The 16,805-nt window shown below is 40.1% G+C and overlaps 1 protein-coding gene across 14 annotated transcripts in view; it reads right to left on the bottom strand.

Moving 5' to 3' along the window:
- TENM2 (teneurin transmembrane protein 2) overlaps nucleotides 1–16,805 on the bottom strand; it is a 617,488-nt gene that overhangs the window by 556,553 nt on the left and 44,130 nt on the right. For 13 of the 14 annotated variants that reach the window (XM_058034869.1, XM_058034859.1, XM_058034858.1 and 10 more), the window contains exon 2: nucleotides 77–182. The gene's annotated coding sequence lies outside the window, so the exon portion shown is untranslated. Of the gene's footprint in view, nucleotides 1–72; nucleotides 183–16,805 lie in introns of all 14 variants that reach the window. The other variant, XM_058034857.1, reaches the window with a different exon arrangement.

Here is a 16,805-nt window from a genome sequence, read left to right as displayed (position 1 = left end):
CCACTTTGGCCAACAATATACAAACACATCTGTGAGCAAACAGCACACACAAGTCAGGTTGTGAGTACTCACTGACCAGGCAGTCGGCAGTGCTCAGTCTGGCAGTCCTGAGGGGTCGTGTCTTTAGCTCATCAGGTGAGAGGGAATTCTTACTGTGGTGGGCAGTGAAAACCAAGCTGGATCTGTCACAAAGAAATAAGAACAACTTTCAGGAAAAAAAAAAAAAAACAAAACAAAAAAAAACCAAAAAACCCCTAAAAAAACCCAAAACACCCAAAAAAAAAAAACAAAAAACCTGTAAAATCCTCACAATAACCAAAGGTTTTAACATTAAACTTCATTTAATGCTATTTATCTATTACAGTTTTTAACCACCAAAAGGATTACAGTCTAACCACACCAGATGTAAGAAATAAACCTTGCAGATTCCTTTTTCCATATGCCTCCTATTTTCCCTCCTCCTCGTCCCAAATGCAGACACTCAAGCACAGAGATTGCTCAGTAATTTAATTTTTACACTGCTCAACTAGTAAATAAGAAAGAACCACATCTTCCCTACTCAGTTCAAAAGAACAAAAAGACATGATGAACTTAAGCAGCATTTCTCAAAACTTTAGCATTGTGACACTTTTTCCACTGGGCATTTTAATACAAAAAAGTTCAATTTAAAATTGCCTTAGATGTCACCACTTCACTTTCTCTGTCAATTTATTATTTTCTTTCTCAGTACGCAATACCTTCTGATACCTGTTGATTTCCACATTTTCTTCAGAATTTCTATTATCCAAAAAAAGTGTTTTGGAAAGACAAGTATTACCTAATATGTCCATTGCCTCAGCAATTTCCACCTGCTCAATGAAACGACCCAGGCAGAGCCAAAACCAGATGTAAGATGACTTTGAAAGAAACATATGTGTCAGCTTGCATTATGAAACAGAGCAATAGGAAATAAGGGTGATGAAGTGATTGGTTATTCTGCCAAAGAAATTAAAATAATTGATGGCAGCCCACCCAAAAAATACAAAATCCTCACAGGCTGGAGTGGGGGAACAGACATGTTAACCATCAATATTAGAGCCAACTGTTTCATCCTAAGTATGTACAAAAGCCTATAAAGACAAGCTAATGCTTTCCCCTGTTATGCATGAAACTTTTAAGCTACTTTCTTTTAACAGTGAGAGCATTTAACACTGCTTTATCCATGTCTTTCACTGAATTTAAATTAATGGTACTTATTTTTGGTCAAAAAAGAAGCTTGATGTACTAGCACTGCTTAACTGCTGAGGTTTATCTCCCTGGAAATGAATAGGAATAATTGTATTTCAGGCCAACAGCTTTCCATAAAGCATTTTTTTTTTTTAATAAGACAAAGAATTGGATACACATTGTACATTAGTATCATGTAAAATCTTTATGGCCAGAATCCTGGCATAAGATTTTCTAAGAATATGAATCAAGGTGAAAAAAAAAAAAAAAAACAGTGCTTCTAATGAGCAAATGTGAAAGCTGAAATACAGATAACCTCACTAATTAGGGTTTGGGATGCAGTCTTTACTTTCATAATCTCCTTATTTTCACTATTATGCTTACTTTCTTTTGTGCAATCCTATCAACCTATGCTTAAGTGGAAATTATACTTCTAATACCTCCCTCCTGCTTTGGTAATTCTGTGCCATTTACAGTATTTGCTAATAACTGTTAATTCATTCATACCTTCCCCTGCTTGTTTATCACTATTTCAGGAGTTGCTGGATTTGGAACAGGAAAATCCATAAGAACAGTGTTGGGTTACAGAGATACACTGATGGGCTACCAATAAAAAGAATAATTAATATGTGAGAGCTAAAATAATAATATGTGAGGCCACTGTGCTGCTGGAGTCACCTCCTCCCATGGAACAATGCATGAGGAAGAGACAAGATCATGCAAAAATGATTTTAAAAATCAGGCTGGATTAAGTTCACAGCTTTTCAAAGTCACAAGAGATGTAAAAGCATATGACACTGTAAAAAAGTGCAGTAGAGCTACAATTTCAGCTCTCAATTTTTCCTTTGTCCTCTTTATATGTGGAAGGTCCAAAGATAGATGAAACTTGCCAGCTGTAACAGAATTAGAAAAGAAACAAACAAAGACCAAACAAGATAAACAAAAAAAACCCCATCACAAATCCATGTAGAAAATTAGTTAACAAAAATCAAAACAGGTTTCATGTTTCATTACAGAGTTGTCAATAAAGTACTTGTTACCAAGACTGACTAAAAATACAGTCTAACAAGTTCCAATATTTTTTTGCCTTGCAGTAGCTTTCTGTAAGAGAGCAGGGGAGAAGTGTTTGTAAACATCGACCAATAGTTACAAACAAGCCAAACCAAGCAAGAAAAGCAGCAAAGCCAAAAGGAATGAAGTTGCTCCTTTCAGACATTTCAGAAGAATACCAGACTCTTTAAAAATAATTTTAGCAGGTACTACACAAGCAGCATAAAAATGGAGAGCACTTTCTCAGAAGAGAAGTCACAGTGCAGCAGAGTTTGTCCATTTCCATAATGCCATAATCCACATCATGAGCACTGAAAACTCCAGGGCTGCCCATCTGCACCAATGCCACCCTCAGGTCCCTGCTGCCATCCTCATCCCAGCCATCCAGCAGCGCTAGGAACCTCAGCAGCAGGGCACAGAGCAGCAGTACGGAGAGGGTTAAATAAATGGAAGGCAGAGTTGCAAATTACTTGGAGTGCCACTGGAAGAACTGATATAAAAACCCATAAATTTAGTATGTGCTGCAAGATCTGGTCCTTTAGAGTAATCTGCCAGGACTGCTGAGATGCTATCTACGAGCAGTCAGACACTTAAAAACTTTGAGAGAGGATTTGGCACACTTGATGCTGTTGCATGTCTTGCCCTTGGTAATGATTAATTAATGAGTCGTGTTTCTTAGATGAAGGTTATAGATTACACACACAGTAATGATAGAAATGAAATATCACAGCTGCAAGCATCTAAAAGCCAGGGAACAGCAAAATCTACATAACACAGACAATTTGTCCTGGTTGGTACATACTCCACATTTTATTAGTAGTATTTTTAATTTTAATTTCTTTTTTTCTCTTAGTCAATAGATCATTTAGCACAAGGTACTCAGAGCTTCCCTAAATCAATTTCCTGCTCATTTTTGACACTGCTGGCCCCAGGCCAGGCAGCCTCCCTGACTCACCCTGCTGCTGCTCAGCACCAACCCCTCCATGCTCACTGCTCCCCAGAGCAGTGCTGCTTTAATTGGCTGAGATTTGGCACAAGAAGATGGAAGAAGTGTCTGTGAACAGCACGTGCCCATTTTCCTTGCATTTGGCATTACACAGCACTTTGCATGCTGCAGGACAGGTCTGGGTGCCTTCAGCTGTAAGCTCAGAGTGACAAGCATTTTTACACAACCTGTAAATAAGGGACAAGTGCACATTTACTGGCCATGCCAATGCAGAAATATCTGTCACCATGCAGGTATTGCAGTTCCCCTCTCTCCTGCAGGCTGCAGCCACAGGAACACAGCAGCAGCAGTCACCCAGCTTTGTGTTCACTCCCTCCTTATATCCAGCTGTGCAACATCTGGCTCCTCTGAGCCAGCACCCATGATGGGCACCTGTGAGCCTGACTGGCCACCTCACCAAACCAGTGCTGTTTGTTTAGTGTCCTCCTGCCACAGCTTCAATCAGCCCCAGTTCCCCACTCTGGTTTGGTGCATTGCTGCCCTGTGAGGCAGTGCCAGCACACGGGGCAGGAGAGAGGACACACAGCAGTGTCCTCATCAGGTGCTGACAGCTGATGGCACAGCTGGAGTGTAAGAGAGAAAAACTGTGTGCATTATATTGTATCCCCCCCCGCTCCTGATGGACTCCATTTCAGCAGGAGGAAAACCCAAACCAAACCCACAGCTCTGATCTCACAAACACCACCCCAGGTGGCTTCCCAAGACTGATTTCTTCTGGGACTGCACCTGATCAAAGCACTGCACCACTGGTGCTGAAGAAAAGATACCATCATGCAACTTCACCCAAAGGCCAGGACAAATTCAAATTAAACATCTGTGTTTTGGCTATGAAGTCCTTGACTTTTCTCACTGCTCCATCCCCACACATGCCTCTTTTTCTCTGGCAACTTGAATAATTGCCTTGTAATGTAGCCAGTGTTCCAATAAAGACAGAGACAAGCTTGCAGAGAGATGACTTGGAAGAAAAACTGGTGCACAGCATTCAAATACCAAATCTGGTACTTTCATATCAGCTCACTTTGTATGCACACTGCATACTTTATATTCAATGTATAGAGTTATCATCCTATAGAAACTTAAACTAATGATTTATAAAATTCTGAATGCACCAAATCAGAGAATGTCTAGAATTTCTGTTCAGTTGACATTTAATACAAATGCCAATTACTTAAAGTGATATTGATCATAACATAGCACCCTTGACAAATAGGAGTAAAACTTTCAAAATATGTTTTTCCTCATCTTGACATCAATACATATAATGGAAATTGAGTTTATGAGCTGTAGGCCAAACATTTTGTCTTCCTATTAGTCAGCAAAAGATATAAGAGAACGTGGCAGATTAGTAAATGGAAATTAACTGAATTCTGGGTAATGAAAAATAATACTAATAAAGCTTTTAACAGCCATGAAATTGTAAACATAAGTTTTTTCAATATATTACAGCTTTAGAACAAAAAAAAGATTAAATTACTAAAAGGAAGCCACTATCAATTTCTTAAGTATGTATCATAACAGATATATTTCCAAATGTCTACCTTAAAATCAGCATCCTTTTTTCTAATGAATATAGTAATAGTTGAAGACAACACTTTATGTTTTCGAGAGAAATTCTGAATGAGGTCAGGAAGAATGGGAATGACAGCAACAGGAAAAAAAAATCATGGCAAGCATCTAATAGCATTGCTTTCAAGAGGCAGAGAGAAAAAATCAGCTGAATCACAGCAGAACAAAAAACCCCAATACACCACAGAAGTAACTTTGTAATATCTTCAGAGACGTAGCAACCTTAATCCAAATAAAAAGAAAAGCAGTAAAACAAAATATACTCCAGTCTGACATGTCTACTGAAATATGTATCCTAGGACCAGGAAAGAATGCAGAAGCTGAAGGAAGCACCATGGTAATCCAAACATGAAGAAGACCATGATTTCACACAGAAATTAAAGATAATGCAATGGAATAACAGTAAAAGTTGTTGTTTAACATGCAGCAGCTGTAGGAAGAAGCCATTGCACGAATAAATCAGGACAGCTGACAGTAACAAAGCAAAACTGTGCTCAGTGAGAAACTGCATCCTTCACCACCACTGCTGGGCGCTTCATCCATGGCCTGTATCTGGTTACAAACCAGAGCTTTGGACAGATCAAAGGCCCTGGATAACAAACCTCAAAGGCTCTGTCCTGTTCAAGGGTATCAGGAGTTCCTAAAATTGCAAGAGGAAAAACCTGAAAGGAAAAGGCACAAAGAACTCTAGGGAAGAAATGACTAAAATAAATATTTTCCTATGTATTTTAAAATATATATATATATCTGAAAAGAAATTAGTTTTTTTTTTTCCCCAGAACAGGTATAGTGTGTATTTAACACCTACAAATAATACCTCTTGTTTACTAACAAACAAAGGAGTGGAAAAGCATCATGTAAACACAAAACATCCATCAATAATTTGGAAAGTAAAGAAGAGGCCAACAATGAAGAATTCATTCATTTCTCAAGAGGAAAAAAAAGGTGTTGGAAGGAGGAAGGAAAATGTCTGAGTGAGATGCATGAGAGGCACAGGGCAGGAGAGCAGCACAGAACATCCTGGGCTGTGCCCACCACAGCTGGTCATGGCTGGTGACCCAGTGAGGCCCCAGGCCACTCTCCCTTGATACTGAGTTTTGGTTTAGATTTTCTTTTTAAGTAGCTCAGCTAACCAAAACATTAATCAATGTCTCAGCAGAGTACAGACCACAGCATAAACTCCAGCAATTACTGATTCAAAGAAATGATAGAAACAAACAGCCAAGTAGACAATAAACAGAAGAAATTAATCAGGAGCTCCACTTGTAAGCGTGAAAATAAATATAACTGTATTTACTCTGAGAGTTTCCAATAAAGAAGGATAAAATAAAACAGAAAATAATAAAACTTACAGTGGAAGTGCCAGAGTATAATGAACTTCCAGAACTACTGCAAAGCCTCAAAGATGGGCAATATGGTAACCAGAACCAAACAGCAGGAGACAGTCAGGGTAAAAATGGGAACATGAGGAGAGGGAACAGACAAGGGGGATGATCTCATCAGGCCAAACACAGCTCACCAGAGGATGGCAGGAACTGGGGCTACCAGAAAGGGAAGGGAGTATCAGCAGGGCAGGGAGAAGAGCTGACCTATCAGTCCTTCAGTGCTGCTGGGAGCACCACCCGAGGTGGACCTGGAGCCTTGAATCACAAAACACCCTGAAAATCAAGTCCTGCTCTTCCCTTCCTTACATTGCACCAGACACCATGGTGGAAGCCCCTGAGGCAGCTTCAAGCATTGGGAACCATTCTCCAGAGGGAATAAAGGGGACTCTGCACCCACTCACAGCACCATCTCCAGACACCACTAGAGTACAAGTGTAATTGGGGCTGGAGATAAGCAAAGCTTAACATTCCACTAAATTAAGAACTATTCCAACAGTATTTTATGAAAAATCAATAGTAACTGTAATTCCAACCACAGTCTGTGGATAAGCATTATTATTTACAGGCTCACTGAGATGAGCAGTATATTGTCTCTTTAAAAGGGATGAATAAAGTTACATCAGCAGAGTCTCTCATTCAGAGACATAACTGTGTGTATGTATAAACACACATTCCTTTCTGTAGATGAAGGGCAGTTAAACTGAGTTTCTGCAGAAATGTGCATTTGAAGGCATGGGAAAGGTGCCTCTGGCTTTATGCAATCCTGCACAGGAGTATATTCTTCAAACTGTCCAGAGCAGCACAACTCCACCACGGTGGGTCAGCCCTTCATGTTAATGGTCCAAGTCTCGGTGTGCTTTGATTAGATCAGAAGGAAGCAGCAATACACCAGCCCCACCTTCCCCTGCCCTGTCTGGGTGCCTCCAGGAAGGATTGTGCCCCCTGGCAGCACCTCGCACCCCAGAGAGCACTGAAAACAGCAAACAATGCACTGAATTTACTTCCCTTTGACCACACGCCACCATCAGAGGCAAGGACACCACAGAGAAAGCCACGAGGCACGTTTTCTGACCTTCCTGACTCTATCCATACAAAAACCAGGAGACATAAACAGAACTAGCAGTAGTCTGGTTCAAAATTCTTCTTTTTTCCATTTTTCTCCCCTCCTTAAAAGAGACAGCTCTTTACACAGCAAATGCACATTTGTTAGGGAACGCTGGGGAGGCCACAAGTTTACAAGGATTTAAGCAACGGCAAGAAAGCTCCTTGCAGAGCCCCACTGAGGCTTCCCAAGCAGCCAAGGCCACATCCAGCTCCAAAAGTCCCCAGACCAAAAGGGCTGCAGGCCTGGGAAAGCCTAAGTGGCATTTCAATTATGACTGCCTCTTGTCCTGTTCCCAGGCATCCACTTAGGGCCATCGATCCGAGCCAGGGCTGCCAATCTCGTATTCCCAGTCCCTCCTGGCATCCTCTAACTCCAGACAGAGACAGACAGCAATGATTTGGCTGATAACTAACACCTCATTTTGATAATGCCTTCTGCACTGGCAAATGAAGACAAGAAGTGATATTTTCACCTTTCCCCAAGCTGTTCATCCAACCCCAGAATACTGTCAGTACTTCAAGCACTATGTATCACCTGATTTATTTAGGCCCACAGGATAGTGTGATTCAAAGGCACAGAATCAAGACACAGCACTGAAAAAGAGGCATTACAAGATGTTAATCCCCTTCAGTAAACAGCAAATTTAAAAAGGAAACAAAACCTAAAAAACAAACATACCAACAAAAACCCCCCCCAATAAAAAACCCTGCAAAGTTCACAATTACTTTTTACCCTTTCACATTTTTAGTAGATCCCCTTCCTTCAACCAGACACTGTTTTAGGAAGTGTCACAAACACTACACATTATCAACAACTGTCTCACCTGTGAATGTGTTCTGTGCCTCATCAGGATTAGTCACCCATTACCAGCAGCAGCTGCAGGAGCAGCACAGCCCCTCGGTGCTGATGCATTGCTGCTAATGAGCATCACCTGCACTCTGCACTCCCCTGCATGGGCAGCAAGTGGGGAAAACTAGAAGGAATTTTTCATTCCTCTCTATTTATCCATATTTGAAATACCAAAATATGGTCTGAAACTGCCTTTATTCACCCTTGTGTAACTCGTGTTCTAACATAACTACTGTAATGAAGTTTTCCCATCTTTTAAGTGTAGCTCTAATAAAACAGTGTAAGAACACACGGTTGGTTAATTCCTGACACAAAATAAAAGGCCAACTGCATGGCAAGCCAGAGCTGTCATCTGAAATTAGGGCATATGACAACCCTAATGTGATCTGAAATTCAGATTTCTATTAGGCCTCATTAAGCAGTTTAGAGAAATTCTTCCTTATTTTTATTGGATCTTTTTATCGAATTACTTTTACAGAATGATGTACATAAATACATAATGCCTTTTAAAATCATAAAATATTTTAGTATTAAGTTTTTTTTTTTTCAAGTCCTATCACCTCTGAGCTATGCAAGAGAAAAGGCAAGAACTTTCATTGTTAATTAAAAATTAAAACCCCTCAAAATTATGATTAAAAAATCTGGCCTACGTATTGGCTATTCCTTCCAAAATGATCCCAAAGTAAGCAGTACCCAATATTCAGAGAATTAAGCAGCACTTTGTCTGCTGTCTTTTAGATAAAGGTTATTTATCCTAAGACTAAAGTAACATACTTTTATAAATTGTAGTTTAAAGATATATTTACTTTGTCTACGTAGGTTCTGTTTATTATTGTCCTCAACTCTTACAAAACCTATCAATTCCTCAGCTTAGAGCCTTGATACAGCACAGCAATAAAATGTGCCATGTGGAAATGCTTATGACTTATCAACAATCCCTCAGTTACAGAAATAATTATATTTATTCATTAATCCCTGAAGAGCCACATGCACATTCTTTGCTGGCATCCAAGTACTGACTGTAGTTTATGTGTCTGCAAATCGTTTGTTTTCAGTATGTTTATATGGTAACTGTTGCAATCTAAAAATCTTTTTTATTTAAAAAATATTTCTCAAGACGCTTTTGTTTGGTTGTTTTGTCTGTCTTGGGGTTTTTTTGGCTGGTGAGTTGCTTGGTGTGTTTTTTTAATAAGCCTTTGGGAAAGTAACACAAAGAGAAAATTTGATATCCACTAGGAGATTTGGTGTAATTCTTCTGCTCCCAGCCATCTCTATCACTCTGCACTGAGCAAACAGGACAATTTTAAAACCTGCAGGTGTTTTCATTAAACACATATTGATAAAAAAATACTGTGCATGTTTTCATTTTTGCAAAACAGAAAAGACTCAATGCACTAAACAAGCTTAAGAGTATTGGTATTTGAATACTGACTGCTGGGTAGCACTGAAGTGAGCATACATACACTCAGATAGGATTTTCAAGCATTAAAAGCTAAGATAGTGAATCTATACATAGCCATTGAATGAAGCAGAGCTTAAAAGTATACCAATTGCTCCTGGCTTTGCTAACTTAATAATAGGCAAGAATGGTTTCCCCTTTACAATAAAAAATCTTAAATGCCCTTACATACAAGGACAGCTCAACTTCTAGGTAATAAACCCCTGGAAAATGTAATTAGTATCTAAATTTCAATGTACAGAATTTCAAATGAAGCTCAATATTTTGAAAAATACTTGGTTTAGAAAAGAATACTGTGAGTTGCACACAGATGTTCAGAAATCCAAACAGATGTTTCTGATGAAAAAAAGACAAACCCAGATGAAATACAAGACTTTATAAACAGAGTGGCTGACCATTTGTAATATGAAAAAAAAATTAAAATTCCATCTCAACAGTCCTGCAGGGAGGGTGCACCTGCACAGAGCTCACAGACAGGACAAGGAGCAGTGGGCACAAACAGCACCCAAACACTGCTGTCCAGCACTGGACATGGTCACTCAGAGAGGCTCTGGTGTCTCATCCATGGAGTTTCTCCAAACCCAACTGGATGTGTCCTGAGCAACCTCTGGTGGGCCCTGTCTGGACAGGGAGCCAGACTGAAACTCCAGAGGGGATTCTGGAAGTACACGGAACTGGCAGGACTCCAGAAGTTCTTTCCAGCTGAAATTTTCAGCATTCATCTTCCACTTTTGTTTTTGGTATGCCTTAAAGCCAACCATTTCATGCTGGCCTCAAGTGCAAGAGCTGCAAGATATTAAGTTGCATATATGCCCTTAAAAAACAGTAAGGGGCTAAACTCTCCTTTCCTGATCTGTGCTTGCTTTCTATCCAGTTAACATCACTGGTAACCACTGCACTTGATTTGCAAAGCAAAAGAGAAAGACAGAAAAGAGCAGAAATTTAACAACAAAAAAAAAATTAGTCTACCAAAGACCAATCATCAGAACAAGGAGTAGGGAATAAAAACTCTTAATATCTGCTGGTCCACTTCTATGAAACTGAACAGAGGGCAATCACCTTCAAGATATTAAATTGCCCTGAGTGCTGGGAAAATCTGTCAGGTGGTAAAACAAGAGACTTGAATTATCCTCCCCTGTGAGATATCTGAGGCTACCTGAGCAGCTCCCACCCAGCATCCCAGGCATGGTGACAGGGCAGGAGGAACTGGCATTACTGCAGGGCAAAAAGGACAAAGGGAAGATCCCATGAAATATGATCCCATGAAAGATACTAGTAAATATGAGCAAAGATAAACCAGTAAAGCTTTCTGGTGGGAGGCTTGCTGAGGGGAGCGGGGATAAAGGACAGAAACCTGCAGGCAGTGAAGCTTCATTAGTTCCACTAATCACAGAACAATTTGTTTTGGGAAAGTATTTTGGTTTGTTTGTGGTTTGCCTTACAAGGATGAACAGGTGTCTCAATATACTCTGCATGTGGAGTAACAGAGGAACAGCCAATACCAAGAGCGCTCTGTTCAGCCTCGATTTATAAATGGAAAAGTGATTCTGCATTCAACAGGAAGGATAAAAACGGTATCCTGCTGTTCACAGTGGGAGACAGAATTTAAATATCCTGTAATATAATTTGGTACATCACCACATGTCAGGCTTGACTATCCTCATTTACACCAGTAAGCTCTTACACAAGAATAAATCTTTTCAATCCAAGGCAGTAACTTCTGATTTACACCGGGACAAATGAAAGAGCATGAGGTGCTTCTTATCATACTAAAATTTGTCATCTCCTGTTAAATGCATTATTGGCAGATATAATCATCTGTTAGTCTTGTACTACAAGATAACAATATCGGCACTGGATGGGAAGGGGAAATAGATTGTGATTTGTTGTTAAGTAACTCTTACCACCATCCACAAAAATCAGTTAGTAGGTTGTAGTGTTCTCTAATTTCAGTTGCTTTTTAATTAAAAGAGTAAATCAAATCACAACTAAAAAGAGATTAGAAGCTTTACATTGGGGAAAAAAAGCTTTTCAAGGATGGTTTTAACACCCATCATTATGTTCAATTTCAGATGATAGAAGGTCAACAACAAAGGTGTCATTTCTTTCAGTAGTCACACCTTAACCTAAATGGGGAACATTTTTTCCCCTCTAGCTCCCAAATTCTTCCACTGTACAACAGCATTAGGCCACAGCTAGCTTGTAGGAGACAGTGCCAAGAAAACACCAATCAGACAGAAATACCTCTTGCCTAAATGTCTCTCATAAATATTTAAAAGAAAAAAAAAAAATCCCATTTTTAGTCCAAGGCGTCCTCGAGCGCATTCCCGTGCCCAGGCTGAAGTGCCCTCTGCTGGCCCCACACTCGGACTGGAACAGGAAACTTCAGCACATTCGGCACCCAGACCCTCCAAAAACACTGAATTTAATCACTCAGAGTTGTTCTCCTTTTTACCTCTACAGAGTAATCTGCATAAGGGAAAGTTATAAAAGGGGGTTTAAATTTCACAGCTAGAATTGAACGTTGTCGCTATAGGACACGAAATAAAACTACGTGGACATGCAGCTCTCCAAGGTAAAAAAGAATGTGTTTAAATTCTCACTCTAGCATTTATAGATTTCCAAAAGTGACAGTGGATTGTAAGGTGACAGTGCCACCTCTCCAATGACACTGGACAAATCAACAGGTCATCAAATTTCTGCTCCTCCATAAAAGAATGCAAAACAATAAGTTATTTACATAAAGTACGTGACAAAGTTCGTTACAAGAATGTAAACGTCAGAAGGCTTAGAAAAACTTAAAAAAACAGGGTGACAGAAGGTCTCTTGGCTTGGCTCAGAGGTTCTGATTCTGTGGTTGGGGGAGAGCAGATGAATGAACAAGAGAATGACCAAAGGGGTGAACTGAAGAACACCAAGAGACCAGGTAGCTGCCATGATGAAGTAGATTAAGTGCATAGGAACATAGTGCAGGGGAGATTCAGTAGGAGATTCGAGAAGAGAGAGCATTCAAAAATCCATCCATGAAACAAGTAAGCAGTTTTCACTTTGGCTGAATTAGATTTCAGCCCTGAACTTAACGAAGGTGATGGAGTCAGATTTCTCCACACCATTTTTCTATGGTCAGGAGGTGGGCAGGTGATATTTTATTTTTTTCCTTCTGAACCTTCTCTAAATCTACAGATGCCAATATACTCAAGAGCTGCTTCCTTGGATTCCCTTAAGCTTCACAGCAATCGAGTTCTTCAGGAGCTCAGCAGGGGTAACAGAAGCCTGGTCTATCTTTGAGGAAGGAGGGCAGCTTCAGCCAAAGAATATTAGTTATGTAAAGCTGCAATAAACTCCTCAGAGACACCTGCCTGGACCTGAGAAAGAGCAAATTACTGCTCCATCTTTTCCTGCTCTTACCTTGTCATTTAGATCCATCAAGAAAAAAAGAACACAGAGAATTTTTTTTTTCTTTCCATTAAAGATTACAAGCCAAAAATCAGGAGGAGGTTTAGGGTTGGGCGTCCCTCTAATAGAGATGAGCAACAAGACTGAGGCAGTAAGAAGGATCAGAAATAAAAACCACAATTAAAACTTAAAATTGATCTCAGGCTGCCCCTATAAATCTTTCATTATTCCTACCATTAGCATTAGTTAGACTTCTATAATAAAACAAATACCATCCTTGAAAGGGCAGGTAGAGAAATCAGCTTTCATGCTGGCTAACTGAAAGACCAGATAAAGGATAGGAAGCATTAAGATGCATCCAGATCATTAAGTCTTTGTCTTCAAAGAATTTTCATCATTAGCCAGTTACTTTTCATAGAAATTTTGGAAGCATGCTAGAAAACGTTTTATTCTCTTCAAATTAACATAAACTCCAAGCACTGGAAAAAACTAACTTCCTGTCTTTTGCTAAATCTAAGGCAGTTTGAGGATTTTTAGGATCAATCTTCTGTCACCAATTAAAGGGGGAGGAACAATCAGGCTTAACAGATTTAGTGAAAATACAGTCACTGGCATTCAACCACGTGCCAATAGTTGCAAGTTTTCTGGAATAGAAATTTATTTCACCATCTGATGCAACTGTATGATAAATCCAGTTTTCAAAAGTGCAGTCCATTTCATAGACATAAAGACAAAGGCAAGCTTATATCTGCATGGCTAAATGACCTTGTAATAATTAAAAGATTAATTCATTTTTCTGCTCAATTTAGGCATGCTTATAACAAAAATACTCATTTGAGTTCTGCTTTTCCAGCAATAGGTGGCACTGTCAAATATCACTTGCATAAGCATCTCTTGTGCACCATATCAATTCAATAGTCAAGTGGAACATCTGCAGGGAAATGTGGCTAAAGTTATTTTCCTTTCTGCTTCCTCTAAACAGGACAGAGATTACATCTTGCAGTTGTTTTATTCCCTGTTTTAAACTGCTCGAAAACATTTTTATGACAGTTAAAAACTCGAGAGAAATATGCTGTTAATGTTTTGAAGAGTATGCTGCTTTAGACAAGTGGCAAGCAAACAAACATGCCACATGCTCCAGCAATCTGTACGATAATACTAATATTTACAAAAAATATACCAAAATGCAGTTTTAAATAGGGATTACCTCGGCACTTTCATCTCACTTTTTGTGACTTGTTAAAATCCTTCCATATCTCCCCAGATTTGTAGATAATATTCATGGTTGGCAAATGGCACATCTCTTAGCTTCCAAAATAAGCAGCTGGCTACTCTGCCCCTTCAGCTTATTCCACCACCTTTCCCTTTCTTCCAAATTCCCCAGATCCCTGCTCTCTGCAGCATTCCCTCAATGTGCTGATATCTTTTTTTCTCCACTAGTGGTAGACTGGCTCTGCAGCCCTGATTTGTCCGAGATGCTTAACAGCAACCCAGAGCCAGAATCCTGAGCTCACTGTTTACGAGGCTGATCATGTACACAATATTGTTTTTGAGACTTGCCACTTCTCCAGTGTAATTTTTGAGGTCCCAACTCCAATATAATATGCTCCTCACCTAAGCTGTTTACATAAGGGATATGCTTCACGGGAAAAGAAAAATATACCAGACTAAGTCTCTTTAGGATTTTAATTTCTTTTGTTTCAAAGTAAAATGTGCTGGAAGCCCAGAAAAAACAACCGGTTGTCTCAAAGCAAAGAAGGAATTAAACATCAAAGCTGTTTGCTTAAGTCTTTTGGTTATTATGGCAAAAGCATTAAATCAAATCTTGAAAGCACGACATGCCATTAGGCAACCTTCTCCTCTTTCTGCACAGCAGAGCCACATCCCTGCTATTTCACAGGGATGTGGAATTGCACTTTCTGATGTGGAGCACACCCAGCCTCCACTGCAGTTTCAGCCTGGAGTGTCCCTTGTCCCCTGTCCTCAGCTGCTGTCCCTGCACAATGATGACACCCTCAGCCTCCTCCTGGGACTAACCCACTTTGCTGCAGGGCTTCTTGCAGCTGAAACACACAGCACACACCTTCTGCTTTGGAGCAACAGCCAGACAGCTGCAAAACTTCTCTCCTTCTCCAACTAGTTGAAGGCAGGAAGTAAACGTGTTTTTAAGCAAGGGGCAAGCAGCCCAAATGAAATAGCACCTCCCTTGCTGTACAAAACTCACTGTGAGCTCTCTCAGAAACACTGACTCCAAGTTCTGCTGTACTGAAAAATTCCTTCTACCAAGAAATCCCCCAAATATAAATAGCTCCAGTAACAGTGAAACATATCTGAAATTACTAGAAAGTTTTTTCTCACCTTTTAAAAATATCTCTACTTTAGGACTTGGTGCTGCTGTGAGGACTTCTCTTGTAAAACTCCAAAATGGATTCTTTTAACAACAGAATGATTTACAGCTGAGGTAGCCAAAAGCCAGCAATGAGCTCAGAACTACAGCAGCTGTTTCCCCAGCTGAAGTCACTCAGTCTAATTCTCTTGCCCAGTGACAAGAAACAGGACATCTAGAACTCAGGAACTGTCATTTTTGGTTCTCAGTGAAAAGGAATTAGTGCTAGGAAAGTTATCAGGCATGAAACTGTCACACGTTTAAATGAGATGATAGCTTTGAATAAAAAAATGTACCCCCAAAATGGCAGCAGATTTTGTTTTAAAGGCTTCATTAGAAAAGGTCTGAACTGAAGAAACGGTGCTGTCAAGTTTAGTTGAACAAAGCAAGGCAAACAAGACATCTCACTACCTGGGCAACAGAGTAGCAGCAGTAAAAAACTCAAACCCCCAGTACAGTAGCTTGATGCACTGGGCAGAAATTGTTGGTTGTAATTAACATAAAATTACTAGCTGATATTAATTACAGCAATTTTTTGTTTCACTGAGTTCTCAGTTACACTGTCTCTGTCATCAATAAACCCTACTATGACATCTCCCATCAGCATTCCAGCTTGTATTTTCACATCACTGTCCTGTGTAAATTTAATCTGTGTATTGTGGCACATTCTAAGCCATTCTGTTTGCCCTGCACCCAGACATATCTCCAGACAGCCTCACTCAGTGCCACAAGTAAAACTGCCTCAGTGTAGGGGTAGAAACACAGGAAATACAAATCAACAATGTCCAGCGTGCACCTCCCTAAAGCCCTGAGCTGTGACCCTCAGGCTGCAGCTGGCTGGGACTGAGCTCCAGGCAGAACAGCTGTGCCAGAGCAGCCTGACTGACCCATAAAGAGAGATAAGCTGGGCTGATGTGCACAACTGGGGCTGCTGGAGCAGTGACACCCTCCCAGACAGAGCCTCCAGTGGCCATCCCAAACTGAGCAACCCTCCCAGCCAGCCTGGGCCAGCACAGCTCAGCCCTGCTGGGCTCATTTCTTAATTACTGACCGATTTTCACTGTAATTGGAGAGATATTCTAGTACTTGTACATAAATAAATGCTTGTTTGACTTCTCCTGGAGTCTCAAGCTCTCAGCAATGTCCCATCACAGTGACACCCCTCCAGCAGCCACCACACTTGACCCCACAGCCTCAGAAAAGAAGGTGCTGTGACTTCTGATGCTGTGGTTTCTGAAGCTCAGAAATGATATCTCAGAGTAGTGTCCTCTTATTAGAAAGAACACGGTAAACTGAGATTAAAAAGGCAGAATTCTGCTGTGGGAGAGGAACTGTTACAGAGAAACCAACAGGTGTGCTCTGCAATAATTTTCAAATTGTCACTTTGATTTATATAT

The sequence above is a fragment of the Melospiza georgiana genome, chromosome 15 (assembly GCF_028018845.1).
Source record: "Melospiza georgiana isolate bMelGeo1 chromosome 15, bMelGeo1.pri, whole genome shotgun sequence".
Lineage (NCBI taxonomy): Eukaryota > Metazoa > Chordata > Aves > Passeriformes > Passerellidae > Melospiza > Melospiza georgiana.
This window is presented reverse-complemented; position numbering and strand designations above follow the sequence as displayed.